A 22,377-nucleotide genomic window follows, 5' to 3' on the forward strand; every position below is an offset into this window, starting at 1 on the left:
AAGTCTCCCCTGTGAATGTATAACAACAGGCCTACTCATACTTGGATATGAGGTTTGACCTTAAGCCATCTGCACAGTCCCAAGAAGCTCCAAACAGGTATTAACAATAACTGTGTTCCCAGGCTAGTGATACCCTGGGGGAAGCAAATATAGAACAGTTCTAGAAGGGAACACCCTCAACCCAGGTTCTCCACAGATAAAGCCCAGCTGAAGATGACCTCCTATAAAAACATACAAAGAAAAACCCACCCTGAGTGAGTCTCAGCAGATACAACAAACAGAGGAACTTCAAATAACAAAAGTAGGGCAGAGATTAGAACAGTAAAGCATGCTTATAACAAATTCAAAGAAAAAATACACAAAGTAGAATCCCATTATGTATCTGCAAACACTTTAATAGCAAAATCTCCTTCAGGTGTCATTTCAACCTTATTTGTTTAACGAGGAGAATACACCCTCCACAGTACTGTCATTGCTTATATAACAGTTATAGGAAAAAAGTTTAATATTAAAACAGATATTTTCCAACATGTCTTGTTAAATTTAGTTCCAATAAATGCAAAAAAGGACAAATTAGGCATATATACTACATGCCTTTTTCATATATTTGTAATAAAATATATAAAAATATGAAAGCCTCAGCAGTCCTTTGATAAAGGTACCTGTTAACTTTGCTTGTTAGCCCAGGATTTCCGAAGTCTATTTGAACAATGAACCCTATTTTCCCACTTAAAAACTAGGAAAAAAACCTCAAAACGAGCTTTAGAAAGCGCCAGTTTAAAGTAAATAACCTTTGGGACACCTAGGTGGCTCAGTCAGTTATGTGTCTGCCTTCGGCTCGGGTCATGATCCTGGGGATAGAGTCCCACATCGGGCTCCTTGCTCAGCAGGGAGCCTGCTTCCCCCTCTGCCTGCAGCTCCCCCTGCTTGTGCTTTCTCTCTCTCTCTCTAATAAATAAAAAAAAATCTTTAAAAAAAAATCAAGTAAATAAACTTTGTAGACTATAAAGTAACTGAGGGCAAACAAATTTTTATGGAGTATACTTGTTTATAATACAATTATCACCATTTTCATCATAATCCCAAACTTATCGAATTTTCTTTATTGCTAACATAGTAAGTTTTCAGAATTCAAGCCACATTTTGTGCAATCTGTATCCATTGCTTAAATATACTCTAAATATTCCCAGTTTGTTTAGAAAACAAACCTAAAGAAGGATCAAATGTTCCTACTTCTTTTATATGTATATGACTTCTTTTATATGTATATGACTCCAATTAGCAACTGCCTTACACATAAGATTTCTGCACAAAATCAAGGGCTTAAACTTTTCAGAAGTGGCCCCTAGCCTGACAGTAAAGAGAAAGTAATAAGCTGCTCTTGAGAAGACTGTTAAATAGTCTTCTCTCTCAGCTGACTACATGTAACAGGTAGGTACTCCACAAAAAATAAGTAGTTTCACCCTATCCATTTCTAAAAAGTAGGAGAACAAAAGCACCTTTTTAATTTATTTTATTTTTTATTATTTTTTTAAAGCACCTTTTTTTTTTTTAAGATTTTATTTATTCATTCGAGACACAGAGAGAGCGAGAGCATGAAGAGACGGAGAGGCAGAGGGAGAGGGAGAAGCAGGCTCCCCGCCGAGCCAGGAGCTGGACGTGGGACTTGATCCCAGGACCCTGGGATCATGACCTGAGCTGAAGGCAGACGCCCAACCATCTGAGCCACCCAGGCGCCCCTAAAGCACCTTTTTAAAAAGCACTTTTGTATTTAACTTTTTTTCTTCATTTCATTACATAGTCTTTGAAAATATTTCTTAATGGCTCCATAGTATTTTGTTTTATGGACATAACATTATTGATCTATTTCCTTATAGTTGATCATTTTTACTTCTACTTTGCTAATATTTTTAAATGCCATGATGAATAATCTTGAACATAAACCTATGGCTATTATTTCTTCAGAAAAAATTTATTAAAGTAGAATTGCTACATCAAAAGTTAACCAAGCTTCTACGTGTTTATTTGCTTTTATGTGTGCATGAATTTGAAGCTATAAGCTCTTGATAGATACAAATCTTAAAAATACCTTGGTAAAACACTTTCCTTTCATTATAATAAAGACATTTAAATATTCTCCTTTTTCCTAGACCCTAACTTCATGCTATTTAGGTTTATTTATTTATTTTTTAAGTACTAATTATTAAATAATTACAGCCAATGTGGGGCTTGAACTCACAACTCCCAGATCAAGAGTCGCATACTCTTCCAACTGAGCTCATCAAGTGCCCCACTAACTTCATGTTATTTAAACTACAGCATACAGTCACTATCACATACTATATAGTCGTACGTATTGCTATGCAGAAAGAAGGGAAAGAGAATGAGAACAGTACTATCATGAAAACATACATATATTTAATAAATTCTTTTGAAAGTTACTACCTTAGCCGGCTAGTTGGAAATAAACAGCTATTATACTAATAAGCAGATATTTGGGAGAAATTTGTATGAAAAATTCATTTTGTTACATCTTCCTGATTCACAGATTTTAATGATTTGATCTCATTCACAACTGACTACAGTAAATAACTAATAAAGGAGAACAAATTATTATTCCTCATCAATACATAGAAGAAAATAATCAATTTTAAAGTGGTGATAAAATCTTCTTACATTTATTGACAAAAAAAATAAATTACATATCACTCCAGTTCTCTTGCCTTGGTGTTGTTTTCCATTTACTCATTTCAGGGCGGAGAGTGGTTAGGAAGATAAACAAAATGTTTTAAGGCACTGCTGACCAAATATGTAATGCCAAGAACATAGTTGGCAACATTCCAGGTGACTTCTTGCAATATCTAAATGGCCTTTAATTCACTCAGAAAATACTGAAAATGCACCTCTACTTTTTATTTTAATTCATCTGTTTTTAAAATAAGTTTGAGGTTTAGAAGCTAGGGGGGAGACATTGTTAAAAATTACAAGGCAAAGAAAATACTGAAAATCTTTACTATAGAAAAGAACAACAGTATTTTCTAACAATTCCATTTAGCCAAGAGACTTATACTGGAGTGTGAAAATTATAATCCTCGCGAAAAATACTACATGTATATTAAGAGAAAATGCCTTGTGTTGGCAAGAACCACCAACGATTCCTTGGAAAGAGCATTTGAGGAAAGCATTCCTCGTCACACACAAAACTTGGACTTTTAGTGTAGTACATGAGAGCAAAAACCCCTAAACAATTAGGAGGTACATAGGTAAATTTCCTTTTTTTTTTTTTTTTTGGATGTAAATTTCTTTGACTTCATTTAAACTGGGGGCCATACAAAACAAGCAGTCAATCCAACAGTTCTGTAAATAATCACAGTAATATAAAACCCTGACACAACTTTACTCAAGCTGGTGTAACGATAATACTGCATCACTAACCAACCACTGTTTTTTAATTCTTCTTTGTTCAATATGATTTAGATAACTTAAGGAGTTAGCTTATAAAATGTTTTTAGGCATCTTCTTAAAATTTCAGATACCTCTTTAGCTAGTATTTCACTTCAAATTACATCTATTTTCTTTGAGAACAGAAAACAAGAAGGATATGCTCTGTAGTCCTAAAAGGTTTATGAGAACTAAATTAAGAAATCGTTATAAGAAAGCTCTTGCCCATTCACGAACTAATGGAGGCTGGTTTGTTTTTCTCCCTTTCAATATCTACCCAATCAATTCAGATGTATTTCTTCTATCACTCCATTAGGTCAAAGTAGTTAAGCATTTTCTACCTAGGCTAACTCTAAGGACAAGAAAAAACAAGAGTGGAAAGGTAACATTTTAAAGATACATGAAAAACAAAAAATCTGAGCATAGAAGTTTTGCAAAATTATAAACTATTACTGAAATGGTAAAAGGATAAAAAGTCTTTTGAATAGAGAATGATAATAGTCACAAACTCAAGATATTAAGTTTATAATCGATAAAATGGTCGATATGTTAAAATGGTCAATAACACAATGGACTAATTCGACTATCCTTCACTCCAGTTCACTTAAATAAATAGGCTAGAAGAAATTTTCTTTTTTTTAAAAGTAATTCCACAGTTAAGAATGTAATCTAGCCATCCTTTCTTACATTACTAAAACTAAACCAGAGACCCTCATTTCTCATCTTTTCTAAACTTCATCTTTCATTTTTCTTCCAACCAAGGTAACCTATCTACTACCCTACAAATTTAGTTTTTGTTCTCTTCCTCTTTGACAAAACACTATTTCCTCTTTCTGGTCAATACACATTCATCATATTTGTTTTAAAACTTAAGTTTATTTGCATTTTCATTTAATCTTTATGAATTGTACAAAATAATAAAAAGGAAGACAAATTCCATTCCATTCCCAATAATAAATCTGGTTTATATTTAACAATGTTTCCTAGTCTTCTTTGAGAACAGAAAACATCCTTCTCATCCTCATGCATAATTACAAGATAGAATATAAATATTTGTATATTTATTTAGTAAGCATTTTCCTAAACTGCTATAATCTTCATAATTCTACTAATGGCTACATAATATTCCATGAAGTAGAACTATACACTATAACCACTAACCCATTTTTTTCATTCCCAGCTAGTACCCAAAGTATGGTAGGTGGGTGCTTAAAATAATATTTGTTAAACGAGTTAATAGTTCACTTTATAACCCTCAAGCATACGGTCTTTTTTTCTGTAATTCAGAATCAATTTTCTGAACCTCAATTACCTTAATACTATCTGGAGTTGTTGAATGTAGAAGAGACAGAGATAATAACCTAGATGATTTGAGTCTAGTAACCAATAACCGAAACCATCACAGTCTTAGGCAAAATTAGAAATTTATTGAGTGATTCATTCATCCAATGCATTTTTCATAAATAGTTACTAAGATCTGACACTATTCTAGGAGCTGGTGATAGACAATATTGATGAAAGCCATAGCTTCTGCCTTCAAGGAGTTTCCTGTCTAGTTCTACTTTTCCATATCTCTGTCTATACCTTTATTCCACCTCAAGCCCTTCCAGATACCAAGTGCTGGCCTTCAACCTGCCTAGTTTCCTTATCATTCTCCCCCCAAAAGCCCCGTGCATAGATGTGACCCATACTTTATTGTCCCTTTCTCCTATCTCCTTGAAAACTGGCACTCCTTCAGGATCAGCATTCTATGGAAATTTTGAAAGGAAAGAAATCTTATTTGTATATTATACTTAACAGTAGGGTGACCTCCTTTTAAAAAGGTTCAACCCACCCAAGGCAAATGTGACTTTTTAAAAACAAGCTTGATTAACCCAAATTAGTGGACTACGTGGGGCAAATTTCTTGGGCGGGGGGGGGGGGGGGGGCTTACTTGTCTCCTAGTCTAATAGACTAATAGAACAGCCACCTCCTCTCTCAGTATCTTATTTCCAAGCAAAAACCAACACAAAAAATCAAAACGAAACTATGTAATTTGAGAGCTCCCTTTTGGATGATTACTAACCTTTGATTTATCATAAAAAGAAAAAAAGTTAAGCTGGGACTAACAGACATTTCCAGGGGAAAGGATTTTATTACTAATCCTAGTCTAATCCCTCATTTTATAGCCAAAGAAACCAAAACACAGAAGGTGGCTCACTTAGGATATGTAGCTAGTTAGTGGCAGACAAGGCAAGGACTCAAGTCCTTTAATCCAGTATTCTTTACACTTGAGGATGTTGCCTCTACTAATGGTCAATAATAGTGACCCGGGCATATTTTAAGGCATCTTTCAATAAGCTATATTGTGTTGCTTGTAATTCATAATCATTATGTTGTGAATATATGCCAAATTCTGTTTAGAGATTGGTAAATTAACTTTTCAGTGTTTAATACAGAAAACAACTAATAAAAACAAGTCAAAACGAAAAAAACTACTTACGCATTACTGAAGGTCTTTCTCTGAAAATAATGCCAGATCTCAATTTGTGAATTCTGCAAGCCTCAGAGTTTGAGAAATACTGTAATGGAAAGAATAAAAATTGAACTTAAAATTAATTCCAATGAAATATTTCCCCCTAAGATGCCTGTGGATACTTAAGTTCTGTTAACAATGATAATTTTCAAAGAAAATGATTGCATATATTGTTTTCATATGCTTAAGACCCAGTAAGTCATTTTCAAACATCAGCTCTTCCTTAAACACCCTTCAGTTAAGAATAGTTATACACACACACACACACACACACACAAGCAGATAATGGGGACAATGACAGAGAGAAAATAAAATAATAAATAATGGAACAAAAGAGCAAATGTGTAAAGGAGCAAGGAGTACGAAAAAAATGCCTATTTCTGGGGCATGATATATCTCATTCCTACAGAAAAATACACACATTTAAGACAATTCAAATACAGACTCAAGCAACTTCCATTTACATAACAAGTTTCAAAGAAGTCAATACTTGAAAGTATTCTCCCTTTATTACATATTTTATTATTTTTTTAATTTAAATTTTAGGTAGTTAACATACAGTACAATTTTGGATTCTGTAGTAGAATTTAGTGACTCATCACTTACATACAACCCCCTAATGCTCATCATAACAAGTGCCTTCCTTAATACCCATCACCCATCTGGACCATACCCCACCCACATCCCTTCATCAACCCTCAGTTTGTTCTCTATTGTTAAGAGTCTTTTATGGTTTGTTTCTCTCTGTTCTTTTTTTCTTTTCCCCTTTCGCCTATGTTCATCTATTTTCTTTCTTAATTTCCACATATGAGTGAGATCATGTGGTACTTGTCTTTCTCTGACTTATTTCATTTAGCATAATATACTTTAGCTCCATCCATGTCATTGCAAATGGCAAGATTTCATTCTTTTTGATGGCTGAGTAATATTCCATTGTATACATATACCACATCTTCTTTATCCATTCTCAGTTGATGAACATTTGGGCTCTTCCCATAGTTTGGCTACTATTGATAATGTTGCTATAAACATCAGGGTGCATGTATCCCTTGGAATCTGTAGTTTTATATTCTTTGGGTAAATACCTAGTAGTGCAATAGCTGGATCATAGGGTAGTTCTATCTTTAACATTTAGAGGAACCTCTATACTGTTTTCCAGAGTGGCTGCACCAGTTTGCATTCCCACCACAGTGCAAGGGGGGGTTCCCCTTTCTCTGCATCCTCACCAACACCTGTTGTTTCTTATGTTCTTAATTTTAGCCATCCTGACAGGTGTGAGATGGTATCGTTGTTTTGATTTGTATTTCCCTGATGGTGAGTGATATTGAGCACCTTTTCATGTGTCTGTTAGCCATTTGTATGTCTTCTTTGGAAAAGTGTCTATTGATGTCTTCTGCCCTTTCTTAACTGGATTGTTTTCTGGGTGTTGAGTTTGATCAGTTCTTTATAGATTTTGGATACTAACCCTTTATCAGATATGTCACTTGCAAATAGCTTCTCCCATTCTGTAGGCTGCCTTGTAGTTTTTTTTGTTGATTGTTTCCTTTGCTGTGCAGAAGCTTTTTATCTTGATGAAGTCCCAATAGTTCATTTTTTGCTTTTGTTTACCTTGTCTGTGGTGATGTGTCTAGTAACAAGTTGTTATGGCTGAGGTCAAAGAGGTTTCTGCCTGTGTTCTCCTCTAGATTATTACAGATTTTAAAATACCATTTAAATAGCATCAGTTATATCAACTCCTTAACAAGACATGGTTGGGATATCATTAAGGAACCCAGGTCTTCTGACCAAGATAAGCAATTTGTATTATGGAATTCAATATGCCATCACCATATTTTCTTAAAATTGAGTAGTTTAGTAAGTTGTAGTTACGAGTAATTTTAAACACCAAATGAAAAGATGATGCCACTGATGAAGTCTTATAGTCAATCCAACTGTATCACATTAACTTATTTTATGTTATCTTTATAATACTGAACACACGCTCACGCACACAAGTTTCAGTAAGGGTCAAAAGCATTTGCAGGAGGGCGCCTGGGTGGCTCAGTTGGTTAAGCAACTGCCTTCGGCTCAGGTCATGATCCTGGAGTCCCGGGATCGAGTCCTACATCGGGCTCCCTGCTCAGCAGGGAGTCTGCTTCTCCCTCTCCCGCTCCCCTCTCTTGTGCTCTGTCTCTAAAATAAATAAATAAAATCTTAAAAAAAAAAAAAAAAGCATTTGCAGGAAAGCAAACTGAAACACGGTAATCACAAGCACATCAAGAGGAAGAATCCACAGCTCTAACCAACATGGAGTATCTACTGATAAGAGGGAAATAATAGCAACAGACATCAGATTTACCTAAGCAGGTGATACTTGATATGGGTGTGTTTGTGGGAAGTAGAAGAGAAAGGAGGTAAGGACCAAAATTATTTGAGTCAAAATTTGATAAAATGTCTTAGAATGGAATGAAGGATGAAAGTGAATAAGAAATAACAGAACAACAACCCTATTACGCTTTGAACTGCTAAAAATGGTCAGGATGGATATATGTGTTTCCAAAACTAAGATACCACTCCACTTCAGACTCACTGAAAAATTTCAGTCAGTAAATATGGAGTGGCATATATATTTGGCATATATATTTTTCAAATATTTCTAAAATCTTATTGCTAGAAGATAGCAAAGAGACAATGGGACTTATGGGACATCAAATGAACTACCATTTGCATTATAGGACTGTCAGAAGAAGAAAGAGAGAAAGAGGCAGAAATCTTATTTAAAGAAATAATGGCAAAAAACTTCCCTAATCTGGGGAAGGAAAAAACACTCAGATTCAGGAAACCTAACCAGCTCCAAACAAGAGAAAGCCAAAGAAACCCACATCAAGACACATTATAATTAAAATGTGAAAAGTTAAATCCAAGGACAACATATTAAAAGCAAGAGGAAAACAGCTTGTTATGTACAAAGGAATCCCCCATTAGACTATCAGTGGATTTCTCAGCACCAATTTTGCAGGCCAGAAGGGAGTGGCATGATATTCAAAGTGCTGAAAGAAAAATACTTACAACCAAGGATACTCTACCCAGAAAAATTATCATTCAGAATTCAAAGACAGACAAAGTTTTCCAGACAAGAAAAAGCTAAAGGAGTTTATCACCACTAAACTGGCCTTACAAGAAAAGTTAAGGGAACTTCTTTCATTAGTAACAAAAACACATATGAAAGAATAAGTCTCACTGGGAAATTAAATATATAGCAAAGGTAGTAGATTAATTACTTATAAAGCTAATATGAAGGTTAAAAGACAAAAGTAGTAAAAATAATTACGATTAAGATATTAGTTAAAGGATACACAAAATAAAAAGATGTGAAATGTGACATCAAAAACATAAAATGTGGAGAAGGAGAGTATAAATATTGAGCTTTAGAATGGGATCAAACTTAAGTTGTTATTGACTTAAAATAGACTGCTAGAGATACAGGCTGTTATATGTAAGCCTCATGGTAACCACAAAGCAAAAACCTATAGTAAATACACAAAAGATATGGAGAAAGGAATATAACCATCCACTAAAGAAGGGCATCAGAGGCACTCAGGTGGCTCAGTTGGTTAAGCACCCGACTCTTGCTTTTGGCTCAGGGCATGATCTCAGGATCGTGAGATCGAGTCCTGTGTCAGGCTCCTCACTCATTGGGGAGTCTGCTTGAGATTCCCTCTCCTCCCTCTGCCCCTTCCTCCCCACCCCCAACTCCCACTCAGGCACTGTCTCTCTTCCTCTCAAATAAATAAATCTCTTTAAAAAGTCATCAAACCACAAAAGAAGAGAGCAAAGAAGGAAAAGAGAGAAACTACAAAAACAGAAAACAACAAAATGTCAGTAAGCACATACCCATCAATAATTATTTTAAATGTAAATGGACTAAATTTTCCAATCAAAACAGAGTAGCTAAATGGATTAAACAAAGACCCATCTATATGCCGCCTACAAGAGACACATTTTAGATGTAAGGGCACATACAAATTGAAAGCGAAGGGATCGGGGCACCTGGGTGGCTCAGTCAGTTGAGAGTCTGACTCTTGGCTTAGGCTCAGGTTATGATCTCAGGGTCCTGAGATCAAGCCCCAAGCACAGAGCCTGCCTGTTCCTCTCCCTCTGCTCTTCCCCCACCCTCCACTCCCTCTCTGGAATAAATAAAAACTTAAAAAAAAAAAAAAAAGAAAGTGAAGGGATGGAAAAAAAAGGTGAAGAGAGGGAAAAAGATATTCCATGAAAATGGAAACCAAAGAAAGCTGGAATAGCTACATCTATACTAGACAAAACAGACTTCAAAACAAAGACTATAATGGGAGACAAAGAAGGGTGTTACATAATGATAAAAGGGTCAATCCAACAAGAGGATATAACATTATTTTAAAGATTTTATTTATTTATTTGAGAGAGAGAGAGCGAGCATGAGTAGGGGGAAGAGTAGAGGAACAAGCAGACTCCTTGCTGAGTGCAGAGCCTGATGCGGGGATTATGGGGATAAAGGACTGAGCCGAAATCAAGAGTCAGATGCTTAGCTGACTGAGCCACCCAGGCGCCCCAGAATACACATTCTTCTCAAGTGCACATCCAACATTTTCCAAGATAGATCATAGGCTAGGCTACAAATTAATAAATTTAAGAGGATTAAAATTATATCAAGCATCTTTTCCAACCACAATGGTATGAAACCAGAAATTAATGAAATTAGGAAAACTAGAAAATTCTGTTTTGTTTTGTACTTTAATTCTACATATAAGTGAAATCATATGATATTTTTCTCTGACTTCTTTAACTTAGATGCCCTCAAGGTCCATCCATGTTGTCACAAATGGGAAGATTTCATTCTTTTTATGGGTAATATTCCACTGTATATATGTGTACACACACATACCGCATCTTCTTTATCCATTCATCTATTGATGGATTAGTTAGGTTGCTTCCATATCTTGGCTACTGTAAACAATGCTGTAATGAACACGGGTGGGTGCATATATCTTTTTGAACTGGTGGTTTTATTTTCTGTGGATAAACACTCAGAAGTGGAATTGCTAGAATGTATGGTAGTTCTATTTTTAATTTTGGGGGGAAATTCCACAGTTTTCCACATTAGCTGTGCCAATTTACATTCCCATCAATAGTGCATAAGGAGGGTTCCCTTTTCTCCACATAATTGCCAACACATATTATTTATTGTTATTTGATAACAGCACTTCTAACAGGTGTGAGGTGATCTCATTGTGTTTTTGATTTGCATTTCCCTGATGATTTAGCAATGTTGAGTATCTCTTCATGTACCTGTTTGCCATTTGTATGTCTTCTTTGGAAAAAAATGTCTATTCAGATCCTCTGCCCATTTTTTCACTGGATTGCTTGTTTTTTTTGTTACTGAGTTATACAAATCCTATATGTATTTTGGATATTAACCCCTTGTCAGATATATAATTTACAAATATTTCCTCCCATTTGATAGGTTGCCCTTTCATTTTGTTAATGGTTTCCTTTGCTCTGCATAGCTTTTTAGTTTGATGTAGTCCCAACTTGTTTATTTTTGCTCTTGTTGCCTTCATTTCTGGTGTCAAATTCCAAAAAATCATCACCAAGACCAATGTCTAGGAGGTTACTAAGTTTTCTTCAAGAAGTTTTATGGTTTCAGGTCTTATGCTTGAGTCTTTAATCTATTTTGGGTTAATTTTTGTGTATGGTGAAAGATAGTGATCCAGTTTCATTCTTTTACATGTGGCTGTCCAGCTTGCCCATCACCATTTATTAAAGAGACTGTCCATCCCCACTGTATAGTCTTACCTCCTTTGCCATTGATTAATTAGCTATGTAAGCATAGGTTTATTTCTGGGCTCTCTATTCTGTTCTATTGATCTATGGGTCTGTTTTTATGCCAATATCATACCGTTTTGATTACTCTACCTTTGTAATATAGTTTGAAATCAGGAAGTGGGATTCCTCCAGCTTTGTTCTTCTTTCTCAAGATTGCTTTGGCTACTCAGAATCTTTTGCAGTTCCACACAAATTTTAGAGGATTGTTCTATTTCTATGAAAAATGCCATTGGAACTTTAATAGAAATTGCATGGAATCAGTAGATGGCTCATTTTATGTTTTGAACTGCTAAAAATGGTCAGGATGGATATATGTGTTTCCAAAACTAAGACATCACTCCAGACTCGCTGAAAAATTTCAGTCAGTAAATATAGAGTGGCATATATATTTGGCGTATATATTTTTCAAATATTTCTAAAATCTTATTGCTAGAAGATAGCAAAGAGACAATGGGACTTATGGGACATCAAATGAACTACCATTCACATTATAGGACTCTCAGAAGAAGACAGAGAGAAAGAGGCAGAAATCTTATTTGAAGAATAAGACTTGGGCACTATGGACATTTTAACAATATTAATTCTTTCAATCCATGGAATATCTTTCCATTTATTTGTGTCTTCTTCAATTTCTTTGATCATTGTCTTACAGTTTTTAGGGTACAGGTCTTTCACCTCCTTGGTTAAATTTATTCCTAGATATTTTATTCTTTTCAATGTAATTGTAAATGGATTTGTTTTCTTAATTTCTCTGATAGTTCATTATTAGTGTATGGAAACACAACAGATTTGTTATACTGATTTTGTATCCTGCAACTTTACAGAATTCATGCCCAGTGTGGTATGTCAATGTACTTCCTGCAACTACATATATTATCTTTCAGCACAGACTCCTATAAATTGCTATTATTTTTAGTCAAACCTTTTATTTTCAGATAATTATAGATTCACATTCAGTTGAAAGAAATAATAAAGATCTGGCACACCTTTTACCCAGTTTCCCCCAATGACAACATCTTACAAAACTATAATACAATATCACAGTCAGAATACTGCATTGATGAATTCACCTATCTTGTTTTGATTTCCCCAGTTTGACTTGTATTCATGTGTGTGTGTTTGTGTGCATGTGGGTATATTTAGTTCTATGCATTTTTATCACATACGCAGCTTCATGTATTCATCACCAAGGTCAAGATACAGAACAATTCTATCACAAGGATTCCTAAGTTGACCTTTAATAAATATGCCCACTTCCCTCCTGCTCCCCCCAACCACTGTCCCTAAATCCCTATGGAGTGGTATGTTTTTACCAGAGAGTGCATATAGCCTGAGAAAGGAAAAGATAATGTCTCCAAAAGCAATACCCTCATACAAAGTAGGTGCAGAAACAAACCAAAGGAAAAAGTGTAAATGTATATGGCATGAAAAGACTTGTTGGTCACATTTACTTAGCCATCTGGAACATTATATTTGAATATAATTATACAAACATATAAATGCACAGACATATGAATGCACAAAAAAGTATAAGAAGGACAGAGTGGTCATCTACTAAAGCACAATGAAGACTAATCTTACTTCCAAGATAAATTTGTCTATCATGGATAAATTCTAGACTAGAATCAAGTGGACAATGTAAAATAGTGCTACAGGACAACTATAACAGGAATTCCTAGATATATAAGAACATAAAAAGGAGTCTTTTACTGTTCAGGGGCAACTCCACCCCTCATCCAGAAATTAGGTTGGAACTAAAGTAGCTGGTATTCCCTTGGGAATATGGATCTAGTCTGGAAAGAAGAGGAACAGACTGGAAATTATTGAGTATTAACGTACAGATACCTCCTCTCCAGACAGACTATAAACAATTCAAAGTCAGGAACCCTGTCCTTTATTTCTTTTGACTCCCTCATATAAATTATAGCAGTTACAAACACATGATAGGTTTGTAAATATTTTTTAGATTAATGAGGTCAGCACACTAGGAAAAAAATGGAAAAGTTAAGACACCACAGAATCACAGGATTTTGGAGCCAGGAAAGGTCCTTGGAGATTTAGTTTCAATTCTTCTTTTTATAATTGAATAAATTGAGACATAAAAGTTCAAACAGCTTGTCCAAGACCAAATACATCAGTTTATGACTCACCTCTCATGGCTTTTAACTTGGAGTTCTACTACACCATACTTCAAGAATGGAAGAGAAGAAAGCAATTCCCTGGGGAGATCTAAGTGTTAGCTAGTGAACATAGGCTTTGATGAACAAAAAAAGTTAATAGGTAAGTGGGAGAAGTTAAACTAGTTGATGAGTATGAGGCAATTAGCAGGTAATAAAAAGAACAGATGACCAAAATAAGAGAAAAGAGTAAAACAGAAAAGGAAGAAAGATAAACAAAGAGATATGGCAAGAAAAGGAATAAAAAAGATGAGGGGGGAAAGGCATAAAAGGAATAAAAGTTAAAAAGTGCAGAAATGGAGGGAGAAAAGTAGGAAATGGTTAAGAGAGATGAGGAGGGAAGTTTGGCTGGCTCAGTCAGTGGAGCATGACTTTTGGTTTCGGGGTTGTAAGTTCGAGCCCCATGCTGGGTGTAGAGATTACTTAAAAATAAAACCTTAGAAAAGAAGTGGAGGGAATGAGCAAATAGTATCTGGAGAATTTTTTTTTAAAGATTTTATTTATTTATTTGAGAGAGAGTGAGCGAGAGAGAGAGAGAGAAGGAGCAGGGGGAGAAGCAGACTCCCTGCTGAGCAGGGAGCCTGACATGGGGCTTGATCCTGGGACTCCAGGATCATGACCTGAGCAGAAGGCAGACGCCTAACTGACTGAGCCACCCAGGCACCCTGGTATCTGGAGAATTTTTAATGCTATTTATATTCTTTAAACATAAGGAACCTATGAAATTTACCACTCCTATAGTGAAATTAGATTCCATATAAATTAATGGTAACAACAAATATCAACTACCAATCCTGTAATGAAAATCTGTTCATATTCAGCACTGCATATGAAATGCAAATATATGGTACATACCAGTCTAGAGTGAAAGAGAAGTCTTGTTTTAAATTTTGTCTCTTGCACCATCTTTTTTTACTTAATTTCCCATATGCATACCACTTCCCACATCTCAAAGTTCTTACTTCCTCTTTAAATTATCATAAGCATTTGTTAGCTAGTATCTGAAATGAATTGTTGCTTCCATTGGAATCTTCCCAAAAGTTTCTCTCACGTATGTAATATCTGGTTTTTCTTCTCTATGTCTTAGCCATATACAAGCTATTTGGAATAGCACTCACTGATTAAATAAGAACTTAAAAAAAAAGAAATAGTACTCATTGGGGTGATTAAAAATACATTACATAAGACAAGCAATCTCAAATTCAGCTATATAAATATATAATAAAAAATAAGATCCACTGATTTAAAATATCACTGTTTTTGAAAAGTAGACAGATAAGATTTACAATTTTGTCATTGGATTAATGTTGAGCATTTTGATTTTTTTTAAGATTTATTTATTTGAGAGAGAGTGCGTATGCAATAGCAGGGGGAGTGGCAGAAGGAGAGGGAGAGACAGAATCCTCAAGCAGATTTCCTGCTGAGCATGGAGCCCAACTCAGGGCTACATTCCAGGACCCTGTGATCAACTGACTGAGCCACCCAGGTACCCTAAGCATTTTGATTTCTTATTTCATCTTACCACCTATTTAAATATATTTTAAAAGCCTTTTTAAAAATCCTTTTTCACTTTTCCCCACGAACTATAATAAGTAATACATTTATTTGTTAAGAAGCACCTGAAAAGGATTGTTGAGAATACCTGAAAACAACTTTGAGAATTCTGTTATTCTTCCAGTTAATAATGATTAATATAATTTTTTAATCTGTAGGATTTACTAGATGATCAATGACTATAAACAAACAATTCATGCCCAAATACTAAAATGCTTGGAAGAATTGCTGGCCTTGCAAATAATTAAAGAAATTAAACTTTGAGGTACTACATTATAATTTTTCTGAAAAGTAATCCAGCAAGTACTTAAACTAACTGTACTTTTTTTTTTTTTTAAGATTTTATTTATTTGACAGAGAGAGAGACAGCGAGAGAGGGAACACAAGCAGGGGGAGTGGGAGAGGGAGAAGCAGCCTTCCCACTGAGGAGGGAGCCCGATACAGGGCTCAATCCCAGGACCCTGGGACCATGACCTGAGCCGAAGGCAGACGCTTAACTGACGGAGCCACTCAGGTGCCCCAAAACTAATTGTACTCTTATCAACTAATTCAATTCTGGTGAAATCATCTCAAGAAAATATTTTTTAAAAATCAATCTTCTGGTCTAGATTTACAACTGTATGTCTTTAGAGACTCATAACATTTTTTAAATTTTTATTTATTTATTTATTTAAAGAGCAAGGAGGGGAGGGACAGAGGGAGAGAGAAAAATCTCAAGCAGACTCTGCGCCAAGTGCAGAGCCCAACGCAGGGCTCGATCTCACAATCCCAAGACCATGACCTGAGTGAGCTGAAATCAAGAGTCAGATGCTTAACCGACTGAGCCACCCAGGTACCCCAAAACTAATAGAATTTTTTTAAAAAGACCTTAGAAGTCTTTTGGTTCAGTCTCAACATTTTGTTGATGAGGAAATTAAAATGTAGAAAGGTAAATTTGATTTGCCCAAAAGCTCATCAGTAGCAGAGCAGGGCCCGAAACTCCTTATCCCAGATCTTTTGCTACGACAGTTGACCCTTGAACAGTGTGGGGGTATCAGCCCTCGGTGCAGTTGAAAACATGCATATAACTTTTGACCCCCCAAAACTTAACTATTACTTGCCTACTGCTGACCAGAAGCTTTACCAATAACATAGTCGATTAACACATACTTTGTATGTTATATGTATTGCATACTGAAGAAGAGAAGTAAGCTGAAGAAAAGAAAATGTTATTAAGAAAATCATAAGGAGGGCGCCTGGGTGGCTCAGTCGTTAAGCGTCTGCCTTCGGCTCAGGTCATGATCCCAGGGTCCTGGGATCGAGTCCCACATCGGGCTCCCTACTAAGCGGGAAGCCTCCTTCTCCCTCTCCCACTCCCCCTGCTTGCGTTCCTGCTCTCCCTGTCTCTCTCTGTCAAATAAATAAATAAAATCTTTAAAAAAAAAAAAAGAAAGAAAATCATAAGAGAAAAGGCATTTACACTACTGTACTTTAAAAATCTACATATAAATAGACCCACACAGTTCCAACTGGTGTTGTTCAAGGGTCAACTATGTAGACTATTCCACAGAAGCCTGAAACAATGACCCATAATTGACAAGGGTAAGCAAATCAGCTTGGTTAGATGATGTATTGTTCTTTCTAAACAACCCGATGGTCAGAACCAGTCCTAGACAAAGTATATCTTCTATTCTTTAAAATCCCTTAACAAATTTTCAGCAATCAAACCAACCTCCAGGATTTTCCCTTTCTTCTTATTCTCATGAAAACGTATTAGTTACACTAACTGCTGCTCACTTTCAAATTCATATCACCACCCATGACTTGCCATCGAGATCCAAAATGCCTACTTGACAACTCTACCTGTTTATCTAATAGCCAAAACCAAACTATTTCTTTGGTAAAGCTGCATTAGCTTTAACCTAAACACACTTCTCTCACACGTGCATATACTTATACTCTATAAATTCACCAGGAAGGGGATAAATTTGAACATGGGATTTTGCCTATTCATATTATCAAAAGAGTTGATATTCTCAAGGGAATGTGAGCTCCAGGAAATAAATAAATAAATAAATAAACATTGCAGGAGTACAAGGGAGGGGTAGGGAAAAAAGGCCAAAACCAGAACAACCTATCCCAGAGGAAACAGAATTTATGGTCCAGACCAAACACATTTCTTAGATAAGCATAACAAACATCCTCAGGAAACTAAAGTAGGATATTAGGAAAATAATAAGGAAAAATAAAGAACCAACTAGAGATATTGGGTGTTAAAAAATGTAATAACCGAAAAATTTAAAGTAGGTTAAATAACAAAATGCATACAGTAAAAAATAAAATCAGTAAGGAGATGATCAGGATGAGATGTTAGGAAGGTATAAATAAATGGAAGATATGTATTATAAAAGTTTGAAAATATGGAGGCTTAACAGAATGAGAAGACAACCCACTGACTGGGAGAAATACTTGCAAAAGATATATCTGATATAGGACTGTTATCCAAAGTATATAAAGAACACCTGAAATTCAACAATAAAACAAAGCACCTGATTAAAAAATGGGCAAAAGACCTGAACAGATGCTCACCAAAGAAGATAAACAGAAGACGAGTAAGCATATGAAAAGACGTTCCACATCATGTATCACTAGGGAAATGCAAAGTAAAGTAACAATGAGATACCACCATACCCCTATTAGAAGAGCCAAAATCCAGGACCCTGACACCTAATGATGGCAAGGATGTGGGGCAACAGAAACTCTCATTCACTGCTGGTAGGAATGCAAGATGGCACATACAGTCAGTCTGGAAGACAGTTTGGTAGTTTCTGACAAAACTAGGCATACTCTTACCATATAATCCAGCAATCACACTTCTAGGCATTTACATATATGAGCTGAAAACATGTCCATAAAAAAACTGTATGTGGATGTTCACAGCAGCTTTATTCTTAATTGCCACACCTTGGAAAGAACTAAGGTGTTCTTCAGTAGGTGAACAGATAAACTGTGATACATCCAGACAATGGAATATTACTCAGCTCTAAAAAGAAGTGAGCTATTAAGCCACAAAAGGACACAGAAGAACCTTACATGCATATTACTAAGTGAAAAAAGTCAACCTGAAAAGACTACATACTGTATGATTCCAACTATAGGACATTCTGGAAAAGGCAAAACTTGGAGACAGTAAAAAGATCAGGATTGCCAATGGTTAGAGAGGAGGGATAAATAGGCTAAGCACAGAGGATTTTTAGGGCAGTGAAACTATTCTGTATCTGTCATTATATATATGTCATTATACATTTGTCAAAACCCACAGAATGTACAACACAAAGAGGAAACCGTAATGCAAACTATGGACTTTGGGTGATAATCATGTGTCAACGTACGTTCACAGATTGTAACAAACGTCCTACTCTGGTGTGGGATGTTTATTGTGGGGGAGGCTGTGCCTGTGCTGGGGACAGGAGTATATGGGAACTCTGTACTTTCTCTTCAATTTTGCTGTGAATCTAAAACTGCTGTAAAAAATAAAGTGCATTTGAAAGGAAAAAAATTAAAGAATTAGTTCTGAACACCCACCAAACACAGAGGCTAGAAAAATTAGAGTCAACATCTAAATAATAGGACTTTCAGGGGAGCCTGGGTGGCTCAGTCATCAAGCGTCTGCCTTCGGCTCAGGTCATGATCCCAGGGTCCTGGGATCAAGCCCCGCATCGGGCTCCCTGCTCAGCGGGAAGCCTGCTTCTCCCTCTCCTACTCTCCCTGCTTGTGTTCCCTCTCTCGCTGTTTCTCTGTCAAATAAAATCTTAAAAAAAAAAAAAACCAAAAAACTCTTAGAGAGCTTCTTGGAGTAGAAGCTTCATGTCAGTGTTCTTCTCCAAGAAGAAAACTTGGAGAGAGCTTCATGTCAGTGTTCTGACTGATCCTTGAACAAACCAGGCATGTTCCAGTCTCTGGGGCTTTTCTACCTGCTGCTCTTAGTACCTGGACTAGCCTTCCCGGATGCCAGCCAAGCCAGCCCATCCTCAGGCCCTCCCTTCTCGGTCACCATCTCAGTGAAGCTTTCCCTGGCCACCCTATTTAAAAGGTCAACAGCCTTCCACATCCAGCACTTCATATTCTCTTTCCTTGTTCTGATTTTCTCACCTTATTACTTTTCACCACCTAACATAGTACATACTACACTTAACTCATTTTATTATCTCTTTGTCTATCCACAAGATTATAAATTCAATGAGGGTAGGAATTTTTCTGTTTCAGTCACTGCTATATAACCAATAACTAGTACAGTGCCTAGAGAATAGTGTGTGGTCAATATTTGTTGAATGAATGAATGAACAAGTTGAGGTGTCCGAAAATAAAGGAATCATTTTAAAATGTGGCAGATACCATGATTTGAATGCCATGCAGAAGTTAGAAGCAATTAAATGGATGCACACAGCAATACTGATAAATTTTTTATTTATTTTTATTTTTTTAAAGATTTTATTTATTTATTTGACAGAGAGAGGGAGACAGCGAGAGAGGGAACACAAGCAGGGGGAGTTGGAGAGGGAGAAGCAGGCCACCCGCAGAGCAGGGAGCCCGATGCGAGGCTCGATCCCAGGACCCTGGGATCATGACCCGAGCCGAAGGCAGACGCTTAATGACTGAGCCACCCAGGCGCCCCCCGATAAATTTTTTAAATTTACTGAATGAAAATAGGAAGAAACAGAAAGGAATGTATAACAAGAAAGCTTTCACTTATATACATTAAAAAACATCACTATAGTTTTCAAAGATACATTCAGGATGATATGCTAAATATCTAAAGTGGGTATCTACAGGAGAAAGAGAATGAGAGTGAAAATGGAGCATAAAGAAAGATGAAATTAAAGCAGGGCCCCTGCCTTAGCATAGGCCAATGACGAAAGCATACCATGAAATGAGAAATAACGATTAAATCAATTCTCTGTACCTAAGGTGCTCTCACCCACTTTCTCTCAAATAGAGATATTTTACAAAACTCAAATCATCATGACCTTGAGAAGACCGATTTCAGTAGAGTGTTATAAGAAGGAAAGCCCAACTGGAACGAGCTGAGGAGAACACAGGAGATGAGGAAGTATCCATAACCCTTTGTAGGCATTTTGATGTGAAGGGGAGTTGAGAAACAGAGTGGCAACTGGTAGAAGACATGGAATCAACAGAGGCCTTAAGAAAAAAAAAAAAAAGAATGAAATTAATTAATGGGGATTTGCCAATGGCAATCATCCAGAGAGAAAGAAAATGAGGATGAAGGAGAAAAAGATGATGACTATAAAAGCAAAGCCTTAAGAAAGTGTGAGAAGATGGGATGTAAAACATAGGGTCTGATCACAGAGGCAAGGGTTTACCTCATTGTAAAAACAAGCTTTCCATCATAATGTATTTAACGATAATTTTTCTGAATATTCAGGCTTTGGTGAGGTAGGTTCTTAACCTTTTTAAAGTCATGAACCCCCCTGAGAATCTGATTAGTGCTAAGGATCTTCTCTCCCTTAAAATACACCAACATGTACATATTCAGATAAAACTTTACATACAACTTTAGGGGGTTCACTGAGCCATGCTCCCCAAAGTAGTCCATACACAAGTCTGTTTTTTGTCTTTTTTTTATTTTATTTTTTTAAAGATTTTATTTATTTATTTGACAGAGAGAGACACAGCGAGAGAGGGAACACAAGCAGGGGGAGTGGGAGAGGGAGAAGCAGGCTTCCCGAGGAGCAGAGAGCCTGATGCGGGGCTTGATCCCAGGACCCCGGGATCATAACCTGAGCCGAAGGCAGATGCTTAATGACTGAGCCACCCAGGTGCCCCTTGTTTTTACTTTTTTTTTTTTTTTTAAGATTTTATTTATTTATTTGACAGAGAGAGACACAGCCAGAGAGAGAACACAAGCAAGGGGAGTGGGAGAGAGAGAAGCAGGCTTCCCGCGGAGCAGAGAGCCTGATGAGGGGCTTGATCCCAGGACCCCGGGATCATAACCTGAGCCGAAGGCAGATGCTTAACGACTGAGCCACCCAGGCGCCCCTGTTTTTAGTTTTTAATTAAAGTATCACATACGTATAGAAACGGTAAAACTCCGTGAATTTCCAGAGTGAACATACCACCTATTATAAATATCTCCCAGGTCAAGAAATAGAACACTACCAGTAACAGGAAGCCCTCCGTCCCCCTAGAATCTTCCCAAAAAAGAACTACTATCTTGACTTTTAATGTGAGATGAGTTTTGTCTGTTTCTGCACTTTTACATAAACGGAAGACAGAAGGATTCATACAGAATGTATTCTTGGTCTAGCTTTTCTCACTCTCCAATGTGTGTTTGAGACAGTCTTACTCATACGCATAGCAGTAATTTGTTAGTTTTCATTTCTGTATAGTTTTTCATTTTAAGAATATATCAAAATTTTTTTATCCACTCTATTATTAATAGACACTTGGCTTGTTTCCAATGTTAGGCTATTATAAATAATTACAAAGCCATACAGAGTTTTCTACATTTCTGAGGCACAAATGCAGGCATTAAAAAAATTGCTAGGATGTAGGGTATGAGTATATTCAACTTTGGTACCTAATGCCAGACAGTGTTCCAAAATGACTGTAAGAAGACCTTATATTTGATGGATAAGATGGTTTAGAAATAAAGACTTCTTGGGGCGTGGGTCCTGGGATAGAGCCCCGCATCCCAGGGTCCTGGGATCGAGCCCCGCATCAGGCTCCCTGCTCTGCAGGAAGCCTGCTTCTCCCTCTCCCACTCCTCCTGCTTGTGTTCCCTCTCTCGCTGTTTCTCTGTTAAATAAATAAATAAATAAATAAATAAATAAATAAATAAATAAATAA

General features: G+C 36.3%; 1 protein-coding gene across 4 annotated transcripts in view; it reads right to left on the minus strand.

The window, feature by feature from the left end:
• DENND4A (DENN domain containing 4A) overlaps positions 1-22,377 on the minus strand; it is a 136,417-nt gene that overhangs the window by 97,244 nt on the left and 16,796 nt on the right. For all 4 annotated transcript variants that reach the window (XM_034994583.1, XM_034994582.1, XM_034994581.1 and 1 more), the window contains exon 2: positions 5,924-6,002. The gene's annotated coding sequence lies outside the window, so the exon portion shown is untranslated. The remainder of the gene's footprint in view (positions 1-5,923; positions 6,003-22,377) is intronic.

The sequence above is a fragment of the Mirounga leonina genome, unplaced genomic scaffold (assembly GCF_011800145.1).
Source record: "Mirounga leonina isolate KUSES-001 unplaced genomic scaffold, KU_Mleo_1.0 Mir_91, whole genome shotgun sequence".
NCBI classification, from domain to species: domain Eukaryota; kingdom Metazoa; phylum Chordata; class Mammalia; order Carnivora; family Phocidae; genus Mirounga; species Mirounga leonina.